Raw genomic sequence first — 24,891 nt, 5'->3', positions numbered from 1 at the left:
ACAAAAACTGCTGGGAAAACTGGAAATTAGTATGGCAGAAATTAGGCATGGACCCACATTTAACACCACATACTAAGATTAGATCAAAATGGGTCCAAGATTTAGGCATAAAGAACGAAATCATAAATAAATTGGAGGAACATGGGATGGTTTACCTCTCAGACTTGTGGAGGAGGAAGGAATTTATGACCAGAGGAGAACTAGAGATCATTATTGATCACAAAATAGAAGATTTTGATTACATCAAACTAAAAAGTTTCTGTACAAATAATACTAATGCAAACAAGATTAGAAGGGAAGTAACAAATTGGGAAAATATTTTTAGAAACAAAGGTTCTGACAAAGGTCTCATTTCCAAAATATATAGAGAACTGACCATAATTTATAAGAAACCGAACCATTCTCCAATTGATAAATTGTCAAAGGATATGAACAGACAATTCTCAGAGGAAGAAATTGAAACTATATCCACTTACATGAAAGAGTGTTCCAAATCACTACTGATCAGAGAAATGCAAATTAAGACCACTCTGAGATACCACTACACACCTGTCAGATTGGCTAAGATGACAGGAACAAATAATGACAAATGTTGGAGGGGATGTGGGGAAATTGGGACACTAATACATTGCTGGTGGAGTTGTGAAAGAATCCAGCCATTCTGGAGAGCAATCTGGAATTATGCCCAAAAAGTTATCAAACTGTGCATACCCTTTGACCCAGCAGCGCTACTACTGGGATTATATCCCAAAGAAATACTAAAGAGCGGAAAGAGACATATATGTGCCAAAATGTTTGTGGCAGCTCTTTTTGTTGTAGCTAGAAACTGGAAGATGAATGGATGTCCATCAGTTGGAGAATGGTTGGGTAAATTGTGGTATATGAAGGTTATGGAATATTATTGCTCGGTAAGAAATGACCAGCAGGAGGAATATAGAGAGGCCTGGAGAGACTTAAATCAACTGATGCTGAGTGAAATGAGCAGAACCAGAAGATCACTGTACACTTCAACAACAATACTGTATGAGGATGTATTCTGATGGAAGTGGAAATCTTCAACATAAAGAAGATCCAACTCACTTCCAGTTGATCAATGATGGACAGAGGTAGCTACACCCAGAGAAGAAACACTGGGAGGGGAATGAAAATTGTTAGCACTAATATCTGTCTGCCCAGGTTGCATATACCTTCGGATTCTAATGTTTATTGTGCAACAAGAAAATGATATTCGCACACATGTATTGTACCTAGACTATATTGTAACACATGTAAAATGTATGGTATTGCCTGTCGTCGGGGGGAGGGAATAGAGGGAGGGGGGGTAATTTGGAAAAATGAATACAAGGGATAATATTATAAAATATATATATATATATATATAAAAGAAAAGAAATCAAGCCATTCTCCAATTGATAAATTGTCAAAGGATATGAACAGACAATTTTCAGATGATGAAATTAAAACTATTTCCACTCATATGAAAGAGTGTTCCAAATCACTATTGATCAGAGAAATGCAAATTAAGACAACTCTGAGGTGTCATTACACACCTGTCAGATTGGCTAAGATGACAGGAACAAATAACGATGAATGTTGGAGGGGCTGTGGGAAAACTGGGACACTGATGCATTGTTGGTGGAGTTGTGAAAGAATCCAAACATTCTGGAGAGCAATCTGGAATTATGCCCCAAAAGTTATCAAAATGTGCATACCCTTTGACCCAGCCATACTACTACTGGGCTTATACCCCAAGGAACTACTAGAGAAGGAAAAGGGATCTGTATGTGCCAAAATGTTTGTGGCAGCCCTTTTCATAGTGGCTAGAAGCTGGAAAATGAATGGATGTCCATCAATTGGAGAATGGTTGGGTAAACTATGGTATATGAATGTTATGGAATATTATTGTTCTATAAGAAATGACCAACAGGAGAAATACAGAGAGGATTGGAGAGACTTACATCAACTGATGCTGAGTGAAACGAGCAGAACCAGAAGATCATTATACACTTCAACAATGATACTGTACGAGGATGTATGCTGATGGAAGTGGATTTCTTCAACATAGAGAAGAGCTAATCCAATTCCAATTGATTAATGATGGACAGAACCAGCTACATCCAGAAAAGGAACACTGGGAAATGAATGTAAACTGTTATTTTTACCTTCTGAATCCAATTCTTCCTGTGCAACAAAAAGTTCGGTTCTACACACATATATTGGATCTAAATTATACTGTAATATATTTAACATATATAAGACTGCTTGCCATCTGGGGGAGGGGGTTGGGGGAGGAAGGGAAAAAATCTGAATAGAAGTAAGTGCAAGGGATAATGTTGTAAAAAATTACCCATGCATATGTACTGTCAAAAAATGTTATAATTATAAAATAAAATAAAAAATTAAAAAAAAAAAAAAAAAAAAAAACCAAAGCTAAGTAAGAATAGGCAAGAGTGGGGACTATGGAAGGTAAGTGGTGTTCTGAATGTGGAATTTCAAGATTTTTATACTTTGGAAGTAGGACATGATTATAATGGATAGAAAGTCTAAGATATGACCAGTATGTGGTCCCCTGCAACCAAGAAGAACAAATCTAAATCTTTCTTTGTGCAAGCCCTTTACATATTTGAAGACAGCTGAAGGATTTTTAACTCCCTTCACCTGCACATCTATGTGCCACTCATCCTGGTTTCTTTTTTCTGGATATGCTCCAATTTTAGTGTCCTTCCTAGAACTAGGTCATTTGCCCAGGGCAAAGTGTAGCAGAACTATGTTAGTTTAAATTAATTTTATGATTTTAGCTATCATTTGGCTGTTATGTCATATTGCTGACATTTGTTAAGCTTACATCAAGTAAATCTCTAGACCTTTCATGTGAACTATTATCTGGCCAGAACTCCCACATTCGATATTTATGCAATTGTTATTTTGAATTTAAATTCCAAGCTTAAATTCATATCGCTAAAGTTTTATCTCCCTCCCTTCATCAAATCCTTCTGATTCCTCATTGTGACAAAGAAACTCTGGTATATGCCAGAAGAACCAATTAGTAATGTTTTTTGCACAATACAAAATTGTTTTCTGGAGTAGTTAAGCCAACTCACACCTCCAATGTATTATTTTTGTATTGCCCTGGCCTGCTCACCCCCAAATTGACCTTTTTTTTAGCCTTATCCCATTTGACGGGTGTGAGATGAAATCTCAGAATCATTTAAATTTACATTTCTTCTATTAGTAATGCTATGGAAAAAAAAACTTTCAAATAATTGTCATCTGCACTTCTTTTTATGAATATTGTTTATATCCATTAGTCATTTATCTATATGGATCACAAATACTATATATAAAGCCTAGAAGGAACCTTTAGAGGTCATAAAAATGGCATTTGATATTTTTCTGTGTGTCAAATCCCTTATCTAAGGTAGGAAATTTTTATCAGAGATATCTGATTGCAAACACTTCCCTCCGAGACAGCTTCTTTTATTTAACCTGTGCTGAATTTATGTAAAGCCTTTTCGTTTTATGTATAAAAACATGTGTGAATATGTGTGTATATATAATTATGTATATACATACACACAAAAATATATGCACAATTATAATAAAAAACCATCAGGATTGCACTTTGTGATTGAGATTCTTATTTGAATATAGATTCCCCCTCAACTGCTAGGTCCATAAGTCTTTTGTAGGTTGGCTCACAGATATTTTATGCATTTTGTAATTCTGAATTCAATTTCCATATAATTTTCTACTTTTCTTAAATACTAGAGAAATGGAGATGAATTTTTTTGTGGACTTATTTTGTGTCTTATATTGACTTATTCCAGTTTCACTTTAATGATTCTTTAAGAAACTCGTATCACTTGCAAAGGAGGAAAATTTTGTCTCCTCTGCTTGTGTTCAAAATCTTTATCTCTCTCACCTTTATCATGGCAGTGTGCATTTCACCATACTGAGGAGTATTTTTACTTTGTCCCATGATTATTGGGAATATTTACAGTGTTTTACCATTGTAGATGATTTGATTAAGGTAATAATACTAATGGTTTTATACATCACTTTAAGGTTTGGGAAGCACTTTACATCCATTATTTCATTTCATCAGATTTCAAGCTGGAAGGAAAAGTGAGACTGACTCTGACCCCTTCATTTTACATGTGAGGAAACTAAGGCCCAGGGAAGTTAACAGATTCTGCAAATCACCCAGTTAGGGAGTGTCTTGAGTGGGTTCTGAACTGAAGATTTCTTGCTTTCAATTCCAGGAGGTTCTGAGATAGGAGATAAGAGTGTCATGTTTGTGTGGGAGTGAAAAGGTCATGTTCAAGTCTAACAGTTTATCTAGAGGCAACAGAAAGCTACTAGAACTGGTTAAGTGGAGAAGTCACATGATCAGACCTAGTATATAAAGGATATACAGGAGTAAGAAAAAGACCTGAGGTAATAAGGGGAAATCTAAAACTAAAATTCAACTCAGAGAGCATAATCAGGTCCTGGTAAGAGCCAGAATGTAGAAGAAATCAAATTGAAGAAACGTCAGAAATAGGAATATGAAGTACTATAATTTCAAAAGATCAAAGATAAAACAGGGCAACTACTTCCTGACAAAAAAGTAATAAAGTCAAGATTCCTAATAAGACATATTTTTGGACATGGCCAATGAGAAAATGTTTTGTTTTGATTACGGATAGATTGAAAGTGTTTTTGTTTTTATTTTTTCCCCTCTCTCCAATGGAAGGATTATTAGGATGAAGGGGAATAAAGACAGGGTAGCCAAAAAACAAAACAAAACAAAAAACTTAAGATGATTTTTTTTTACATGCAAAGAAACTAGAAAGCAAACTAGAAAACTAGAATTACTGAAAAGCAGGACAGCTTTGAAAGTTACATGTTGAATTTACCACATACTTTAAAAGAAAAATAAGCTGTATACAACAGAGATTAAATTGCAGAGAAGACAGGCCCACATTAGTAGAAAAAAATTTCTTTGGGGAAAACTATAGCAATAAAGTATAAGTCCAGTCTCCATGGTGTCCTATTTTATAAACAAATTAATTATGGTTCAAAAGAGTTTGGAAGCTACCCATGGTCATCTTCTAATAATTGGTGCTGCCAATTAGGAAAAAAGGGTTTTAACTGGGAATTCATAAACATGTAATTTAATTGCAAAATGGTAGAACCCACAGGTACTTAGATAAAGCTTTAATAGGCTAATTGTAAACTTTTATTTATTTGTAATAAACAATATTTCTTTTCATACCAGCACCTTTTTAGGTTTCCTTCAGTTCTCCAAGTCCTAGAAATAAGCAAAATTTCATTTCTTTGAAGATAAACCTTTCTATATTTTGTTAATTCAGACTAGTCTTCCCATAATCAATCCCACTTGGTGAAGTTTTTCCACATGCTGCAGGCTGAATTCATTTCTTTGTGACCAATCCTAAGAAAATCAAGTTTCAGCTGCACTGCAAAATCTTTTCATTTATTGACTTAAGAAAAATGAAAACTTTTATGATTCTATTAAAAGTGACCCTTATACAATTTAATAAAATGGTGCAGTGAATGAGATTTTTGAAACTTGGATCTACGAGTCCAATAACATGTTCAGAAGATCCTTTTTCTGAGTTGTAAAAGCCAATTGGAGTCTTCTTAATGATTTAGGTGTAGAATTTCTTCAAAGTGAGAAATCTCTCAGCCTACATAGATTCTGAAACTCTTTCAACAGTTGTGTCATTTTCAAACAAGAACTGTTGTGGCCAGTTTTCTACTGACTTAGAAAACCAGATTACTATTATTTATGTTGTACTATATTTTTATTTTTTAAACATTTCCCTTTAACATTTTCACCTAGTTCCTCAGGCCACTCCACTAACACCACTCTATAATAAAGTCTTTATAAGGTGTTATGAGGTGAAATTAATTAAGGTACTATTTAAAGTCAGATGCAAAAGTATATATATATTGCATAGGCCAGATGTGCTAACACAATCTGGGAAATATTCACATTGGCCCTTCCTCTTTATTTTAATTTTAAGAACTATTCATTAAGTGTTTACTAACTGCACAGCCAGGAGAATAAAAATAAAAAGGAAACTAAATTTTTATTGGAAAATAGAACTTATACACATATGAGCTAACATAAGGTCATTTGAGGAGAAGGGAGAGCACTGATAAATAGATGAATCAGAAAATGCTTCTTGGAAGAAGCAGTAAGTGAGTACTGGGGGAAAAAATGACAAGGATTTTGAGTATATAAGATGAGATATGTGTTAAAGTACCGAACTGAGATAAGGGACTACTAAGTCTAAGAAGCAGCTGGATAGTAGAATTTCAACTAGTATAAATTAAAGAAGTTACAAAGAAGAGAGACTGCAGGCAGCCTTAAATGCCTAGCTAAAGAGTTTATAGGTGTTTTTTTGCTTTGTTTTACAACAAGCAATTAGGAAACACTAAAGAGTTTTAGAAACATCAATAATGGCATGTGTAAATACATGAATGAAAAAACATTTATTAAATGTTTTCTATGTGACTGGAATTGTCAACCGTTCTTTAGCCTCTTCTGATACCACACTGGCTCTCAAATAGATAACCTTTTTCTAAGTATAGGGTCAGCCTGTTAAAGAGGATTCAGGCAAAAATCTTGTCAGCACTGACTGAGAGACAAACACTCCCTGTGATTATCACAGCATAATCTATTCCCTTTACCTTTATAAAGATGGATAATGGAGGCATCCTTGAACTCCTGGAGAATAACTTCCTTGCTATATAATCTGAAAAATTTCAATCAGCTTTTGTATGAGCAATGGACCCTCCAAAATTGTAAATCTCAGCTGGAATAGAACTAGCACCTGGTGTTTTCCCACATAAAAGTAACCTAATAGTATTCAAAACCTCTTCTTCAGTTAGAACTTCTGCTGGGGAATGACTGATTTCAATTTGAGGTAAATAGCCAATAGCCTTCTGTTTTGATTGATGACATGTTCTTATCACTAATCATGTGGCATCAAGATTGAGTAGTTGAGATGCACCATAGGACTTTGGCCCATAAATAGGCTTCAGTGCATCATAAAAATGCTTTGGATTGTTACCATCACCATAAAATTATTGCCTCTCTTCTTACTAAGTCAAAAATCCTATACCTCTTTAAAAGTTTTAATTGTATTTTACTTTTTCAGGAGTTGAATGCTACCTTTTTAGAGATGTACTAGCTATCCTGCTAGTACACCTTGTGAAGCTCTTGTTTTTCCTTTAGCAATTTCTGAATTTCCCCATCATTTTCATCAAACCAGAATTGATGTTTGTGAATATTCTGACGCAGATGAGCAAATGCAGTGCTGTACACCCAATCTCTGAAAGATGCCCAATCCTTTGTTGCCAATTGTGTGTTGGCTCAACTTACTCTCCAAGTTGGCAACAAACTGTTCAGAACAGAGACCTGAATACAATATTTGCAGATTTGACCAAGGAGGCCTTTGATACTGTCAATCACGAGGGCTTATGAGGACTTAAGTCAAAATTTGGTTGCTCAGAAGTTCATAGTATATAGCAATCAAATTCTTGACACCATGCTTGCCCAGGTTCTGAACAATGGACAATGTTCTTGAATTTTTCCAGTCACCAATGAAGTAAAACAAGGCTGTGTGCTTGCTCCCATGCTTTTTTAGGTGGCTGTTTTAAGTCATGTTGTTAAATGCCTTCAAAGAGGACAAGCATGGAATTAAAGTCAGCTATCACACTTGATGATAAATTCTTCAACTTGAAAAGGCTACAAGGCAAAACTAAAGTGGAAGGAGTGTTGTTGGTGCATAATTTTTTGTTTGTAGGTGATTGTACTCTCAATGCAGCCTCCAAATCAGAGAGGCAACAAATATGGATCAAGTCTCTCCTGCTTGTGCTGATCTTGGCCTAACATCACTAAGAAAACACAGTTCCTCCATCAGCCAGCACCATATACGCCACCCATATGTGAAACCAGTGCCATGCATGCCAGTATATCAGTGCAATGCCAGGATATTGCATCATTTCCATTTGAATTGTCTTAGGAAGATTCTGAAGATCACCTGGCAGGTAAGATAACAGACACTGAGGTTCTTTCTCAAACTAATCTACCAAGCATTCCAATTCCACTACAGAGAGCACAAATCTTGTTAGGTTGGCCACATGTACACTTGCCAAAAAAACTGTTTCATGGAGAATTCAGACAGGGCAAGCACTCGCAAGGTGGTCAGAAAAAGTGATACACTCAAGATATCTCTTAATAACTTTAGAATTGATTGTATGAATTGATTGTATGACATGGGAGACACTGGAACAGGACCACCCAGCATGGCTTGCCCTCAGAGAAGGTACTCCGCTCTATGAGCAAAGCAAAACTGAATTAGCTCAAATGAAATACGAAACACACAAAATTAGAGAAACTACCCCAAATGTTCATAGTGATTATTTATGTCCAACCTGTGGCAGAGCATTTTGAGCTCATATTCATCTGATCAGTCACAGTAGGACAAATGTAACTTGACTCTCTAACATAATGATGTCATTTTAGAACTCTTCAAAAACAAAGGAGAACAACCAACTATGCACCAAGTAGAGAAGCTAATGACTGCCCAATGAATAGAGTGTTGGGTCTACAGTCAATAAGATTCCTCTTCCTGAGTTCAAATTTGGTCTCTTACACATTTACTAGCTGTGTGACCCTAGGCAAGACACTAAATCCTGTTTGCATCAGTTTCTTAATATGTTAAATGAGCTGGAGAAGGAAATGGCAAACTACTCCAGCATTTTTGCTAAGAAAATCCCAAATGGGGGTGATGAAGAGTCAGACACAATTGAAGTAAGTGAGCAACAAGTGAGCCACAGCTTCTTAAATGGAAAATTATGGTATAAAAACAATACCACTATTATTTTCTCATAAAATAAGCTGACTGATTTATTAACCAAACTCAGTCTTTATGGAAAAAACAAAATGAAGAGGTTGGCAGGGGAAGTGGGGGGAGAGGGAAGGAGAAAAACAGGCAAAAAGAAGTTAGAATGCATCCTATATTTGGAATAATAAAGATGATGTCACGTTTATCAAATTTTGGAGAGACACAGAAACTAGGAAAAATAACTAACAAGTCAGATCCCAAAGAGATCAAGAATGGCTTTATGGGACAGGAGTAATGAGACAAATAAAGTAAAAATGAAATGTAATATAAATGACAATTTTAGGAATATATATTTGGCAACAGTGGAGAAAAGAATAAAGAAGGGAGAGAATGATTGCACGGAGATCAATTTGAAGGCTATTTTAACAGTCTAAGAGAAAGATGATAAGAATCTTGGTTTAGGATGATTGTAGTTTGAGTAGAAAGAAGAGAGCAGATACAAGGGATATTTAGGAAGTGCACTTGAGGAGACTTAGAAACTGACTGGTTTAAGTGGAGAGGGGTGAAGAATGGTGAATAAGGATGATGACTAAGGTTGGAAATTTGAGCACTTGAAAGGAAGGCCATATCCTTGACAAAAATAGTTAAGTTTACATATAAATATAATATAAAAGTATAACTTTATACAGATTAAAATATATATATATTATATAATAAAAATAAATATCATATTTATATTATATTATACATTTTATATATATGTGGATAGTTTTATAAAGATACTAAGCTTTGTTGAATATTATATATAAGTTGAATATTATATAGAACAATCTGATGGAAATATACAACAGGCAGGGGAATTCCAGAGAGAAGGACTAGACATGAGAATTTGGGGTTCAGCTGCATAGAGAAGATAGTCGAATCTGAGAATTGATTAAATCACTAAAAGAATTTAAGGAGAATGAGAAAAAAAATCTTTAGGATTTACCCATGAAGATGGTGATTCTACAAGAGGTAGCAATGGTACAAAGAACAAATATTGAAACAAACAAAAGTCCACAAGAGTAACAAGCTAAGCAAAGAGCCTTAAATGTCTAAGAAGCTAAGTTTAGATAATAGGGTGAACTAAGCAAATTTAACGTTGTATGTATCACTGAAACTTGATGGGATGAAATCCATGACTAGAACATGGCTCTACATGTTCTATATACAAAAGAATTGTTCAGTTGTGTCTAATTATTTGTGACCCCATATGGGGTACTCTTGACAAAGATACTGGAGTGGTTTGTCATTTCCTTCTCCAGCTCATTATGCAGATGGGTCACACAGCTAGTATGTGTCTGAGAGCAGATTTGAACTCAGATGAATCTTGAAGATTCCAGGCCCAGTACTCTGGTGTCCCCTAGCTACCCCGATCATAGTAATGGGGAACTTCAATTACTCAGACATCACTATGACTTCATGACTTTTCCTAATGATAATTTCAGCCATCAAATGGCAGAGGAAACAAAAATGAGAAATTGTGATCTGGATCTATTTTACGTGTGAGTAAACCCACAGACCAGAGTTTAAATAACTTCCCCATGGTCATAATTTAGTTTCCAAATCCAATATTCTATCCCTATATTATGCTATATTATCTTATCAATATGTATATTCCCTCCAGAGGTAGAAGTCACAACCCAACCATGGCTGATCAGGGAGGAACTGACTGTTGCAGTGGAAATGATGGTTAACTTGGGGTGGAAATGAGAACTCCCCTACAAGGGGCAGTGACAGGCACCCTAGAGTTTGGCAAAGCCGATCAAAAAGTAGTAGATTTAAAGTTGGAAGGGACTTTCCAAAAGACCATCCTATTCAGTCTCTTATTTACAGTTCAAACTGACAAAGACCAAAGCTAGATAGGTCACTTGAGCCAGGTAATGAGCCCCAAGTGGCAGAATCAGGATTGAAATCTAGATCTCCTTACTCTAAATCCATTCCCTTAGGATGTGCCCAAAGTAACAGAACCAGTAACATAATCAGGATTTGAACCTATGTTTTTAATTTCAGGAAAGACCAATATGGATGCATTGAGAACTCACCAACTGAGATTTTTAAAAGATCTAAAGACAATAGAAGCACAGGCAAATAACAAAAGATTAAATGCAACAATGTAGTGTGGTTCTCTTAAGAATAATATCCCAAGCATTAAACTCAATAATGGGTGACACAGATAACAAAAGTCCAGGTCAACAAAAAAGGACTGTTGGTTCTGAGTTTTTGATAACTCTGGGGAAAAGTCATTTCATAGAAGTGCTTAGACCATGAGTCAGAATAGATGAGAGAACAATAACAAATAACAAAGAGAAAAATAGAACCAAAATTGCTACAAAGGAAAATCAAATGACTAAAATAATCAATATGCATTTTGGACAGACTTTTTGGAAAAGAAGTAAGAAAAATTATTCCTAAAAATGTGCTAGTGACAATCATTTTAAGACTGAGGAAAACTATTTTAGTGGACACTTAATTCACTTAAATATAAGGCAATTTTGAATGCAGAGAATGTAGGGAAAATATTCACATAGAAATATACACTAACTTCCTTTGGAGTTTATGGGATGTTCAAGAAGGACTAGAACTCTAATGTGAAGGCTTACTGAGCTCTTTTCAGGGCTGCTCATCCACCTCTGGGTGGCACTTCAACTTTCTCACCTGTGGCTCCAAGAAGCTGTAGGGTAGCAGTCACATGCCGGTAAAACTGTCTTAGCAGATGGGCTAAATCAGATTAACGACAACCGACAGTCCTCAAGTCCATCAGTGAGTTAGGGCAGTGCCTAGCCCAAGCATGTAAAGATTTTCCCTGGATGAATGGGCAGATGAGAACAATTTGTTCCACAGTCGTGAAAGTGAGTGAAATAGGCAATGGCAAATACTTATCAAACTTGGTCAGGTATCAAAGATGTCCACTGCATCCTGGACCTTTGCCAATCAACCTGACTTTTGTCCTGCCACGGGACTTGGATGATTCTGGAAGAGGTAGTAAAGCTGATGACTGTCCAACTCTGCCTCACTTAAATTCAATTCACACTCAAAACTTCACCTATGATATCATTGGTCCTCTTCAAAAATGAAGAATAAACAACAAATTCCTTCAGTGAAATAGCATTCCAGAGATCTTCTCTTTCTAGGACTTCTAAAGAATCTTTAATTGTCATTTGATGCCAAATTTCATATTCCAAAGGAGACAGTGCTATATCAGAAGTGAAATTCCACTGGCACTTTTATACTCTTTTAGTTGTCCCATTCATGTCAATGCTTCCCTGTTTCATTCTCCTAAACTTTTCTACTGTTATAACCTCCCTTTCACAGTCAACTCAAAGAAAGAATGTTTGAGCAACATTATAATGCCCTTACATAGACAAAATGAGATAGTGGTAAGATCTTAGTCAAGTAGGGCATGATTAATTGAGAAAGATTTTAAAAAGTGAGACATTCCCGAACATATCTTCTGGCTCTAAATTTCTACAATTCCATGGCAAGTTTAAGTGGCAAATAGTATTGGTGTTAAGACAATTCCAAGAAAAAGGGGATAATTATTCAGATGATTACAACGAAACAATCCTGAAACTTTAGGAAACAGTCATTATTATGACTCTATATTTAGCTTTCTCCCATCTCAGATAGGTAGATTACTTTTTGGTGAAATGAAATATTTTAAAGTCTTAATGCCTCTCAAATTTAAAGAATGGTGTCTTTCCAAGTATTATATTATTTGAATAATAAAGAAAGATTTCAGACATTATCTAACATTTAAAATAATTAAGGGAAAATTAGTGTACTTTAGAGAAGCTTGTTATCAAAAACTTGAAATGTAAAGGGAAATGATTTACTTAATGTGAGTGTCGTTAGCCTATGGAACTATGTAACCTCCCCCTATACTCTGAAACTAATATAAGAACATGAAGAATCAATAAAAATTCAAGCTATATAGAGAGTATTCTCTAATGGTGATGAAGATGGAAAAAAGAAAGAGATTTTACTGTTCATCCCTATACCAATTTTTAAATGCACCTATATGAAAATTGCTCACAGTTAATTCAGTTCAGCAGTAATAGCCATAATGCCACAGCTCAACAATCTCTGCTTGACTGTGCAGTGACTTCTCTTGAAGACAGATGCCACTCTCACGAACAAAAGCAGAAAAACAATCCAACGTCTGAAAGATTAGAACTGAGAGTCTCTTTCCCCTCCAAGACTCTTAGGCTGCATCTTTAGAACATCCTGCACAACAGACAACAGAAATGGTAATTTCCCAAACCCTGTACAAAGCATGAGGCTCAAGCCGCTTTATTCTATTGCAAAGACTTGAAACCAAAGCATTCCTGCTGACTGTGGCACCCCTACCCCTCCCCATCAACCTCCCTTTTCCTCCCATCCTCAAAACCAAGTAATAAGATTCCAGAAAAGCAAAATGCCAAGACCCTCTTGGGATCAAAATGAAAGCATTTTCTCAAGTAGTTTAGATATTTAATTTTTACCATAAATGTGGTGGCAACTTTTCAATACCAAAGCTATAAAATTAGAAGGAAAAAAAGAAAAAAGAAAAAAGATTTTTCAAGGATGATTATCTTGTTGAAAAGAAAAGAAAAAGTCTTACAAAATTCTTTGTACAACATATTAAAATTTTATTACTTCTAACTAAGACATGAAGGCTTTTTCTTTATATTATTCATTTCCTCCCTCAAATCCCATCAATCAACAAACATTTATCAAGTACCTACTGTGTGTCACACAGCAGGCAAAGTGCTAAGGATACTAAAACTAAAATGAATCTGTTCCTGTTATCATTTCTTCAAATCAGACTCTCTCAAAAAACAAAGGCCAGACACCCAACAAACTAATGGCCACTAAATGAAGGCCACAAGATTTCTTTGCCAGGGCATAAAATAGCTAGCCCACAAACAACAGTTTAGAAAACACCAATGAAAAACTGTTTACAAATTCAATTCCAGGTTAATACAAAGTGCCTATGTTGCTCCAACGGAGAGAGAACCTGGTTTCAATACATTAAAATAAAAGCTTTAAATCACAAATTTCATTTATAAAAAGAGTACTAAGAAAACTAAAAATTATTTTCCTTTCCCTTCTCACTATTCTCTCCTCACGGACTGGCTATTCTATTCCTTGGAAGGAATTAAAAGAAAAAATTTCCTCTTATGATTAACAGAAAGTACATAACTTCTAAAACCACATACATTCCAAGCCAAAAGCAGTTGGCATTTCTCAGGAATGTTAAAACAACTGTATAATAGATAAGCTAATTATAAATGTCAGTATTTAGAACCTGAAGCTCTAAAAATTTTTCTCTCTTGAATTTTGTTTCATTCTACACAGTTTCTTTATTTTTACATCCCTTTAAAGCTTTATATTATGTAGCTTCTCAATACACCTCCAATGAGAAGTAATTTTAAGACAACAAATCTACAGTTAAAGGTATCAACATTAAACCAAAAGGCAAATATGCAATAAAGTAATGTGAACAGATTAGCAAGAATTTCTCATTAGTAATACAAGACCAAAACTAGTCTTGTTTGTCTGCTGTGTTGCTAAACGAAATAAAATTGAAAATAACTCACCTACTTACGAATTCATCTACAATGAATAATGAAAAATTAATAAAAAAGATGCATAAAGGTATAGTAAAGGAAAAAAAAAATCTGTGTGGCCTTTGGTTCCTTCTACTTGCTATACATTCCTGAGCTGTAATTTCTCTAATAGCTATTTTTCCTCATACACTTCTATCCACTTCCATTTCTATCCCTATAGTTTTTTAAAAGGAAACAAAATGCCTATATAAGAATAACTGTGGCATCAAAGACATAAGGTCCTACTGACTGTATGTGGAAATGGCTTGGAAGAAGAAAAGGAGAAAAACGTGAGGTAATGAGGATCTACTGTATTTACCTTATGTGCAGGGCATGTGGACAACAATAGAAACCATGTAGGGAGCACTTTTGGTCAAAAAAGAACAGGGCAGCCTAATGGGAGGCCTTTGTTCTTCCAAAGGGTCTCCTTTCCCCCTTTTGTGCTTCACTTAATTCATGGCATCCGAGCTGCTCTTGAACTTGACAGACGGGTGAGAAAGGGAGGGAGGAGTGAGGGGTAAGCTAGAGACACAAAGAAAAGAAAAAAGGAAGGGCTTTAAAGAGATTTCATTTGAAAAATACAGTTCTGTTGCTTCTGTTGATTAAGTTTCTTGGCTTTAAGGGAGCCAGAAAAGTATGACCTCTGTGATAAAAATCATTTTAATATTCCCAAAATCATAACAAGAAAGATCGTATTCCCCCCACAAAAGAGACAAATGCAACAAATAATTACCTTCTAAGAACTTTATAACTATTAATCTTTCCTTTGAATCTATGGATATGTTAAAACAATGTCATGAAAACAAGCTGATAGTGAACTAAAGATGTATTTTTTATGTACCAGTCCAATTAATCAAAAAATTCCCAGCACAGGCAATTTCTACTTGAATAAAAGCTAAAAGGAATTCTAAATAAAAACCAGCGCCATCTGGAGGATGTAATGCATTATACTGAATTTTTTCAAAAGAACATTTTTTTTAAAGTATTTATAATTAACGCTTCATATATTTTTAAGCAAGCACAGAAAAACTTTCAAAATTCAACAAATAACTGTACCAAATAACATAGTCAAATTCTAGAATGTACTAGCAAATTTTAGGTAGAATTAGTTAGCTCCTCATTTTACTCCTTAAAAAAAAAAAAAAAAAAAAAGCAAAACCATATTAAGAGTGGCTCATACTTTATGGAACACGGTAGTATTAGTAGCTATCCCACAAAAGAGAGGAGGGAGGGAGGAAAGAAAAGAGAGGGAAGGAGGTTGGGAGGGAGGCTGGGAAGGATTATTAAGTTCTGCATATACCAGGCAAGGTACTCAGCACTTCACAAATATCTCATTTGATCTTCATAATAACCCTGGGAGATATTTTGGTCCTATTATTATTCTCATTTTACAACTAAGTAAACTGAATCAGTTAAGTGACTTGCTCAGGATGTGCCCTGTATCATACAGAAAAACAATATATACACAATCACTACAAAAAAGAAAGAACCATCACCCAAAAGAAACTGAGTATTATTTAACAACATGGCCCTAGAGAAAAGTTAAGCATTTTCTTCTTCTCTTTGCAGAAGTAGAGGATCATGGGTACAGAATAATATATAAAGAGCATAAACTACCTGACTTGGTTGATGTATTGGTTTTACAGCTTCCTACCACCACATAGGCTCATTGATGAAACACAGATACAATATAAGCTCATGCCCTGGGAATTACTATGTTTTCCTTTTCCAACTGCCTCTCTAAATGTAATTTCTGTACCCTGCAAGAGTCCATGGTTTCAGTGTTGCAGGAACTCCCTTTTCCCTTATGGTTTAGCCAGCAGATGAGTCTCACTGAACATAACTAAGCTGGGCTTAGACGAAAAACTGAAAAGTCCATTTAGATTGTTAAAATTTGCCAATCAACAAACATTTATTAAGTAACAACGGATAGTTCTTGCTTTATGTCCATTATTCCATAGACCTCTATTTTATATAATGTAAGTTTGCCATGAACATGGAGAAGGAAAGAAGAGAAAGAAATGGGATGGGACTACTTGTTCTTATAGGGAGAATTCAAGGACACATAGTAAGAAACAGGTAGAAGAAGGTAGAGGGGTACTAACCATATGAAAAAAGGGGGGCACACAGAAGGACAAAGAGTGGAATGTGGGGAAAGGTGGGAGAGAACCATAGATCAATGGGCTGATTAGAGCAAAGGTCTCCTCTCGTGGCCTGGAAATTTCAGGTCAAATACATGTTTCTGTGGTAGCAGAGACTACCTCTTCCCAGTTGGTTCTGCTTTTACTTGGAGAGGCTGTTTGTTTTTTGTTTTTTTGTTGTTTTTTTTACCCAGGTTGGGCTTTTTTTGTTTTGTTTGGGGGGGGGGGGGGGACCTGGAATACAAAGTAGTTGGGCAGGAATGGAAAGAATATAGTATTGTAAAATTAACATAAGTGGTTTTTTGGAATGTGGATTTTTCAGAATTTTTTATATAAAATCAAATTTACATAATGCAGATTTACATACTATGCTGAGTGTTGAGTATACAAAAGAAGAGAGAGTCCTTCAGCCCTTAAGAAGCTTACATTCAAAGATAGGGTAGTAGTGATGGTATATATACTTTCTCCCCACCCCATAGTCCATTGGAGTTACATTTGAAGAAGCCCTAGAAAGAAGGCCTTGTGTGAAAAACAAAACTTGAACAAGGTCCTGAAGGAACGAGGTACTCTGAGATGAGAGGGTGATGAGGGGAAGAACTCTCTAGGTATGAAGGATGGCCAGGAGTTATATTCCTACAGATGACTATAAAATCCATAAGAGTCAATAAGAACCCTAAAGAATGAGTAAACAGAGAAAAAAAGAGACCAGGATACAAAGTATAGGAAAGTCAGGAGATCATCAGATAAATTATGGAAATGAAAGTTGCAGGTTTTTGCCAAGGAGATGATGAGAAGACTTTGGGAAGCAGCAAACACGTGGGAAAGCCAGCAATGTGCCTGCATTTCAGTTTGCTTTCAGATTGTATCCCTAAAAATATAGGGGGAATTTCTTCCTGGGTGATACCAGTGGGAGAGCTCATTCACTCTGCCTGATATATTCTAATCTGTATAACTTTTCTGATTTCTGTGCTATTTGTTTGGATAAAGGGGATTACTCACTTTTACAAAAAAGAAACACGTTTATATAAAAACATATATGTTTATTATAAATATTATATATACTTAAAAAAAAAAGTTTCATGATTCAGGCTAGTTCCAATCATCTTGTGATAAGAGCTATCTACACCCAGTGAGAGAGAGAAGACTGTGGGAACTGAGGATGGATTACAACATAGCATTTTCACTCTTTTTTGTTGTGGTTTGCCTGAAATTTTTTTTTCTCCCTTGTTTTTTTTACTTTTTTGATCTGATTTTTCTTCTGCAGCAAATTAATTGTATAAATATGTATACCTATATTGGATTTAACATAATTTTACCATGTTTAACATATATTGAATTACATGCCATCTAGGGAAGGGAGTAGGGGGAAAAATTGGAACACAAGGTTTTTCAATGGTCAATGTTGAAAAATTATCCTTGCATATGTTTTGAAAATAAAAAACTTCAATTAAAAAAAAAATAAGAAATGGTTTCATATATATGTAATTCAGTTTCATTATATAAACCTCTTTTCTGTTCTCTACATATTTGTTGATGTTTGTCATCAAATAATACTTCAAAATACTTTTTTAAAAAGGAATTAATGTGATTTTCCCTTTTGTTCTGATTTTCCTTTCACGACATGACTAACATGGAAATTGTAAATGATTGTACATGTATAACATGTTAGGTTCTTACTAAGTGCTAATGAGATAATGAGATATTAGGTTCTTACTAAGTGCTAAGTCGGTACTTAACAATTCTCTAGTTCTGGTCTTTACTAGGAGTTTAACCCCTTCAAACTCCTGGGGGGGAGCTTGTATGCTTAGGAGGAGCAAGTTCATTGGTTGAAGTAATTTTTCCCAGAAGCTCTTGTGTTATCCCACGCCCATTCTCTGGGAGGATAAAAGAGGGTGGCACTCTTTTTAGAGATAAGAGTCTTGTCTGGACCAGACTTGAGGTGGCTCTCGGGAGGAAGAAGTCTCTCCTCTAGACAGAGAGAGATTGGCAGTTTCTGGAGACAACAGCACATTACAATAACCTAGACTGCTTGCTGTCTTAGGGAGGGGAAAAGTAAGGGAGGGAGGGAGAAAACAAATCGGAACACAAAATCTTACAAAAATGAACTAGCTTTACATTTAATTGGAAAAATAAAATGACACTGAAATTTTTAAAGAGTCAACTGGTTACTAAAGGGTTAGGAATAAAGCAAAGTGTTGCCTAAATACAAGTGATAGCCTAGAGATTACTGATGAGTGGAGGGATTTGAGGTCATGATAAGAGGAATGAGGCATAAGGAGAGACAGAATAATGAGTTTATAACTGGAGAAAATGATTTCAGAATTTATTGGATCACAGATAAGAGCTGGCAGGGACTCCAAGGGCCACCTAATCTGGCCTTCTCATTTCACCCATGAGGAAACTGAGACCCAGAGAGGTTCCGTAACTTGTTCTTGGTCACAGAGAAGCAGAACGTGAATCCAAGTTTCTAATTCAAGAGGGGTGTAGTACTTCTCAATCTTGGCAGTAGAACTCTTGTGGAGGATGGCAAAATGAAGGAGCCAAGATATGGAGAATAGACAGGCCTTTGAGATCTTTCTGGCTTCCCTCAGAATCAAAATCAGATCAAGCCTCTGAATTGGTTTTGGGGTAACAGAACCCACAAATATTGTAATGTAACAAATTTCCAGCAGAAGACACTTTTGGAAGAATTTCAGGAAAGGTCTGTCTTAATTAAACAAGGGGGAACTTGGCCTAACATAGACACAACAAGAGGGAGGCCTAGGGTGGAGAGGTCTTTGTGTGCCAGGGAAATCTAGTGGAAGGCTCTTAGCCAAAATACAGCAGCATTGGCTATTTTGTCCTAGTTGCAAAGTTAGTGGATCAGCAGACTAGCTGTCAGACCCCCAATGCAACGACAGAAGGCAAATAGTGAGCCTGTGAACTCCAGCATAGCAAGCAGGACTTGGCCATGCCCACCCAGCAGGAAGCTGGCAGCACAGGCCCCAGGGTAGCAGGAGCCACTGTCACCTGTATACAAAGTTTGGGACAATGTTCCCTTTGCCCTAAGAGCAGACCTCAACCTTTAAAAAAATGAGCAAAAAAAGCAAATAGAGCTCTAAACATATATAGCTTTTATGAAGACAGGGAAGAACAGACCCCAAATGTTGAGGATACTAAAGGCAAAATATCTCAAGATGAAGCTTTAAAAGATGATATAAGTTGATCTCCAATTCTAAAGGCTCTCTTGGAAGAATTCAAAAAGTATCTTAAAAGAGAGTTAGAAGAAAAATGGAGAAAGGAAATGAGAGCTTTGCAGGAAAAGGAAATATAGAAATAACAGATTTGGTGAAATGGAAAAAAGAAAACAACTCCTTGAAAAACAAAATTGGTGAAAGGGAAAAAGAGAACAACTCCCTAAAAATTAGAATTGGTAAATGGGGGGAAAAAATCCAATGAACAAAACAACTCATTTAAAAGTTCAACTGACCAAACACAAAAAGGTAAAAAAGCTAACTGAAAAAAATTATTCACTAAAAATTAGAATTGAAACAAATGGAAGTGAATGACTCGATGAAACATCAAAAATCAGTCAAACAAAACCAAAAACATGAAAAATAGAAGAAAACGAAAAATACTTCACTGGAAAAACAACTGATCTGGAAAATAGATCCAAGAGAAAACCATGTATGAGAGAAAGAACTTTGACAACATCTTTCAAGAAAAACTGCCCTTATGTCTTAGAATCAGAGGGTAAAATAGCCATTAAAAGAATTAATGGATTATCTCCTGAAAGAGCTAAATTCCAGAATTATTAGATCAAGGAGAAGATGCTGCAAGCAGCCAAAAAAGAAATAATTTAAATACCAAGGAGTCAGTGAGGATTACCCAGGACCGAGCACATTCTTTAAAAGAGTGAAGAGCTTGGAATATAATATTCCAAAGGACAAAGCATCTTAGACTACAGCCAAAAATCAACTACCTAGCAAAATTAAGCATTATCATTCAGGGGGAAATATGGACATTCAATGTAATAGGGGATTTTCATTTATTTTTTTATGAAAAGACCAGAGCTGAACAGAAAATTTGATCTTCAAATACAGAACTCCAGAGAAGTATAAAAAGGGGGAAAAAATGTTGTTGTTGAAGCTTTTTCTTTTTCAAAACATGTGCAAGGATAATTTTTTATAAAAGACTCTTGCAAAACCTTGTGTTCTAATTTCTCCCTCCCCCAGATGGCAAGTAATACAATATATGTTAAATATGGTAAAAATATATAAATCCAATATAGGTATACATATTTATCCAATTATCTTGCTGCACAATAAGGAAAAAAAAAAGAGAAAGAAAATAAAATTCAAGCAAACAACAAAAGTGAAAATGCTATGTTGTGATCCACACTCAGTTCCCACAAGCCTTGCTCTGGATGTTGATGGCTCTCATCATCACAATATCATTGGAATGGGCCTGAAATGTCTCATTGTTGAGAAAAGCCATATCCATCAGAATTGATCATCGTATAGTCTTGCTGTTGCTGTATGCAATGATCTCCTGCTTCCGTTCATTTCACTTAGCATCATTTCATATAAATTTCTCCAGGCCCCTCTGAATCATCCTGCTGATTGTTGCTTATAGATAAATAATATCCTATAACATTCACATACCATAATTTACTCAGCCATTCTCCAATTGATAGGCATCCATCCAATTTGGAGGTTTTTGCTACTACAAAAAGGGCTGCCACATTTTTGCACATGTGGGTTCCTTTCCCTCCTTTAAGATCCCTTTGGGATATATAAGCCATGTAGAAATACTGCTGGATCAAAGAGTATGCACAGTTTGATAACCTTTTGAATATAGTTCCAAACTGCTTTCCAGAGTGGTTAGATCAGTTCACAACTCCACTAACAATATGTTAGTGTCCCAGTTTTCCTACATCCTCTCCAACATTCATTATTATCTTTTCTTGTCATCTTAGCCAATCTGAGAGGTATGCAGTGGTACCTCAGAGTTGTTTTGATTTACACTTTTCTGATCAATAGTGATTTAGAGCATCTTTTCATATGACTAGCTATGGTTTCAATTTCTTCATCTGAATATTGTCTATTCATATCCTTTGACCCACATTTGTCAATTGGAGAATAAAAATTATGTATTTAAAGTTAAAATGTTTGCATTCCTATATGGGAAGATGATATGTTTAGCTCTTGAAAACTACGATGATATAAAAAAGGAACTAGTGTTGGAGAAGGGATTGTACTGGAAGAAAAATAAAGAGGAGGTAAAATGGGATAAATTTCATCACATAAAGAGGCAAGTATAAGTGTAAGAGTAAGGCTAGAGATGAAAAAACTAAAAAAAATAGCAGAATTGGGTGTTTACACCCAAACATATCAACTGTTATGCTGAAGACCAGAAGGAAATGGAGTGTCAAAGAATTCTAATTACTTGGGGAAAGATAAAAAATGACCAAGGGTCCACCAGGATTTATACAAAGTGATAAAATTTGTATAAACCAAACCTCAAAGGAGAGGTTGCTGAATCATAATGAAAAGAGATTTTAGAAGTAGCAACGAGCAAAATGAAGTATTTAGACTTCCCCTCTAGAACCTGTGTATTGTAGTATAACCAAGAGTATAAGGGTAACCGGGAATACAAAATCAAATTTCCATGAGTTCCTGAAAACTGAAGGAAAATAAGGAAAATATTCTAAGATGAAGAGAAATTGGTTTTATGGAATAGGAGCACCAAAGGATACTGTGGAAGGGACATGCATAATTAGAAGGAAAAGAGCTGAAGCAGACAGGTAGTGATAGTTAAAAAGGAAGAATAGTTAGGAAGAGGCAGCTAGGAATTTACTATCACTAGGATTGAGCAAACAAGAAGGGATGGGAGTCTTAATTTGAGGAGAGTGGCTATAAATAGAAGCAGGCTAATAACAGCAAGCAAGTAAAACACTTCCAGTCTCAACTGCTACACAAGCCTAGAACACACTCCTTCTCTCTTGTTTATTGAAATTCTTTTTCTACAAGATTCTGTATAACTGCCACTTCTCTAAACTTTCCCTGGCTCCCAAAATACCTGGTCTGACTCCTCTGTCTTTATCATATTCAACCTGTATGGTACTTTTAAGGTTTACCCCCCCCCAAAAAAAAAAAAAAACTGATGAAATCGCAATATTCTGAAGTGTTAGATTTGTATTAATTTGTTACAAGAATCTACTGTATACTAGTAATAATTAATAGTCATATGAAAATTATTTTAATTATTGTATTCCTTTTCTTATCATCTGCTATCCAAATATAATCCCAAAATTATATATATTTATGTGTGTATATATATATATGTAAACATATATATATATATATCTCCAAAATTCGTACATTAAGAAAATTAATAAAAGAAGAGGTCTGACCATGACCTCCCCCTGCTCAAGCTTCAATGGCTCCTAATGCCTCTAAGATAAAATGCAAAAACTTGTGGTATTTGATGCTCCTCACAATCTAGTTTTAATCTATCACTTCACACTGATTTAACTTCCCCCCTGTATTCTTACCAAAATGTCTATTTCTGCACATGATACGCTAAAGACTATCACCCAACCCTAGAATGCATTTCTTCACTTTAGTAATCTTTGTGCATTGCTTTGTTTAAAAAACAAAAACAAAAACAAAAAAAAACAAAAAAAACCACACATTTAAAAAAAGAAAGAAAGAAAGAAACATTATTTGATAGACAACTTTCTAGTGATGTATCTCTTCCAACTGAGCTAGGCTAATCCTTCAAAGACAGATGTACTGCCTAAGACTGTACTTTCCAGCTTGATGGAGTAAGAGAAAGCTTGAACTCTGCTGGCACAGTTTCAGGACTCCAGAGTCACCTCTCTGTCATTATAAATCTTCAAAATTAGAATTTTAGAAAAGCCCATTTCATATCAGACTTAAAACAACTGTGTTAGAATTAAGTGTTGTATTTCTTTGTTCATCCTGAGTTGACTGAGTGCCTGATACCAACCTAGTATCTCAGGGTTTTTTTGGCTTTCCTTTCCATTCCAAAATAGAATTTCCAGTTTTAGAGATTACTTAATTCAGGTCCCTTATTTGACAGATGAGATAACTGAGGGCTATGAGAAGTGAGGTCTCTTGCCCAAAGACACATAGTATTCAGGAAGGACATAAGGTACACAAGTCACAATGGCAAACAACAGAGCCAGACCTTGCCCTTCAGTGAGACAGTGATGGTGAAGCCAGTGGACCAGGAAGTTCTGGAAGGAGGAAGAGAACTCTAACAATCCTAATAGTTTTTTCAGCATGATGGAGCACCTCAAAGCTAAGGCAGGGCAAATTTTCTTGGCTGTCAATAACCTGTTATCAGTTCTTAATGTATTTTTTGATTACACATAATATTGAATGAGTTATTGTCCTAGTACCTACAAGGGAATTTACACATCTAGACGAGAGCCAGAAATAAGAGAAGATTCTAGATAGAAGGCAAGTCATAACCCCTAAGATTGAACTTGGTCCTGGTCTGTCCAGAGTTTTCGTTCTGACAAATGGTGTTTTAAATAGGCTTAAAACAAACAAGACTGTGTATGACAAAGTCCTAAATTATAGTTCTGTTTTAAAATATGTAGTACAGGTGACATAAGCAGTCAGGAATAGAGGAAATTAACTCTGTCAAGAGTCAATGAAGAAAACTTTATACAAGTAACAGAAATAACTTTTAAAAATTGGCAGATGTCAAAGTGGGATTGAGGCCAAAGGATCAATGAATTTTCCCTCGGTTAAATAGGTGCTTTTTCTGCCCTATGCTGCTTTATTTTGCTGAAATATAACATTTCAGACTTTATTTTTATTCTACAAATCTTTTCTCTTGTGGGTATTAGATGTGCTTATAAATATGTCACTGAATATATTATGAAAAACAGAGCAACAAATGAATTACTTAAAAACTCAAAAGCTACCTCACTTTCCAAAAGGGGGTGGGGATGAGGGCGGAAAGAAAAAAAGACATAACATGACTTACTGTTTCAAAAGAGCCAATTTAGACTCAGGCCAATTCCATTAAGTCCTATACTATACACTGGAAACCACTTTTCCGGAACTATGGGCAAAATAGACTCAAAAGTAGCAAGAGATACACCCAATGCTCATGAAAGTAATTTTACTCTTATAATTTACAATATAATATAATAAAAATTCTGGTTGCCATTAGCAACTGGAAGACTGGAAATTTCTGACTTTTTCAAGACAACACTTTGAAAATCTGAACAACACAGTC

General features: G+C 35.4%; 1 protein-coding gene across 5 annotated transcripts in view; it reads right to left on the bottom strand.

Annotated features, from left to right (window-relative positions):
• POU2F1 (POU class 2 homeobox 1) overlaps positions 1–24,891 on the bottom strand; it is a 232,011-nt gene that overhangs the window by 174,088 nt on the left and 33,032 nt on the right. Inside the window, exon 2 of one of the 5 annotated variants that reach the window (XM_074266507.1) lies at positions 14,811–15,013. The exons of 3 other annotated variants lie outside the window; for them this stretch is intronic. The gene's annotated coding sequence lies outside the window, so the exon portion shown is untranslated. Of the gene's footprint in view, positions 1–14,810; positions 15,573–24,891 lie in introns of those variants that run through there. One more of the 5 variants, XM_074266506.1, reaches the window with a different exon arrangement.

This window comes from Sminthopsis crassicaudata, chromosome 4, assembly GCF_048593235.1.
Source record: "Sminthopsis crassicaudata isolate SCR6 chromosome 4, ASM4859323v1, whole genome shotgun sequence".
NCBI classification, from domain to species: domain Eukaryota; kingdom Metazoa; phylum Chordata; class Mammalia; order Dasyuromorphia; family Dasyuridae; genus Sminthopsis; species Sminthopsis crassicaudata.
This window is presented reverse-complemented; position numbering and strand designations above follow the sequence as displayed.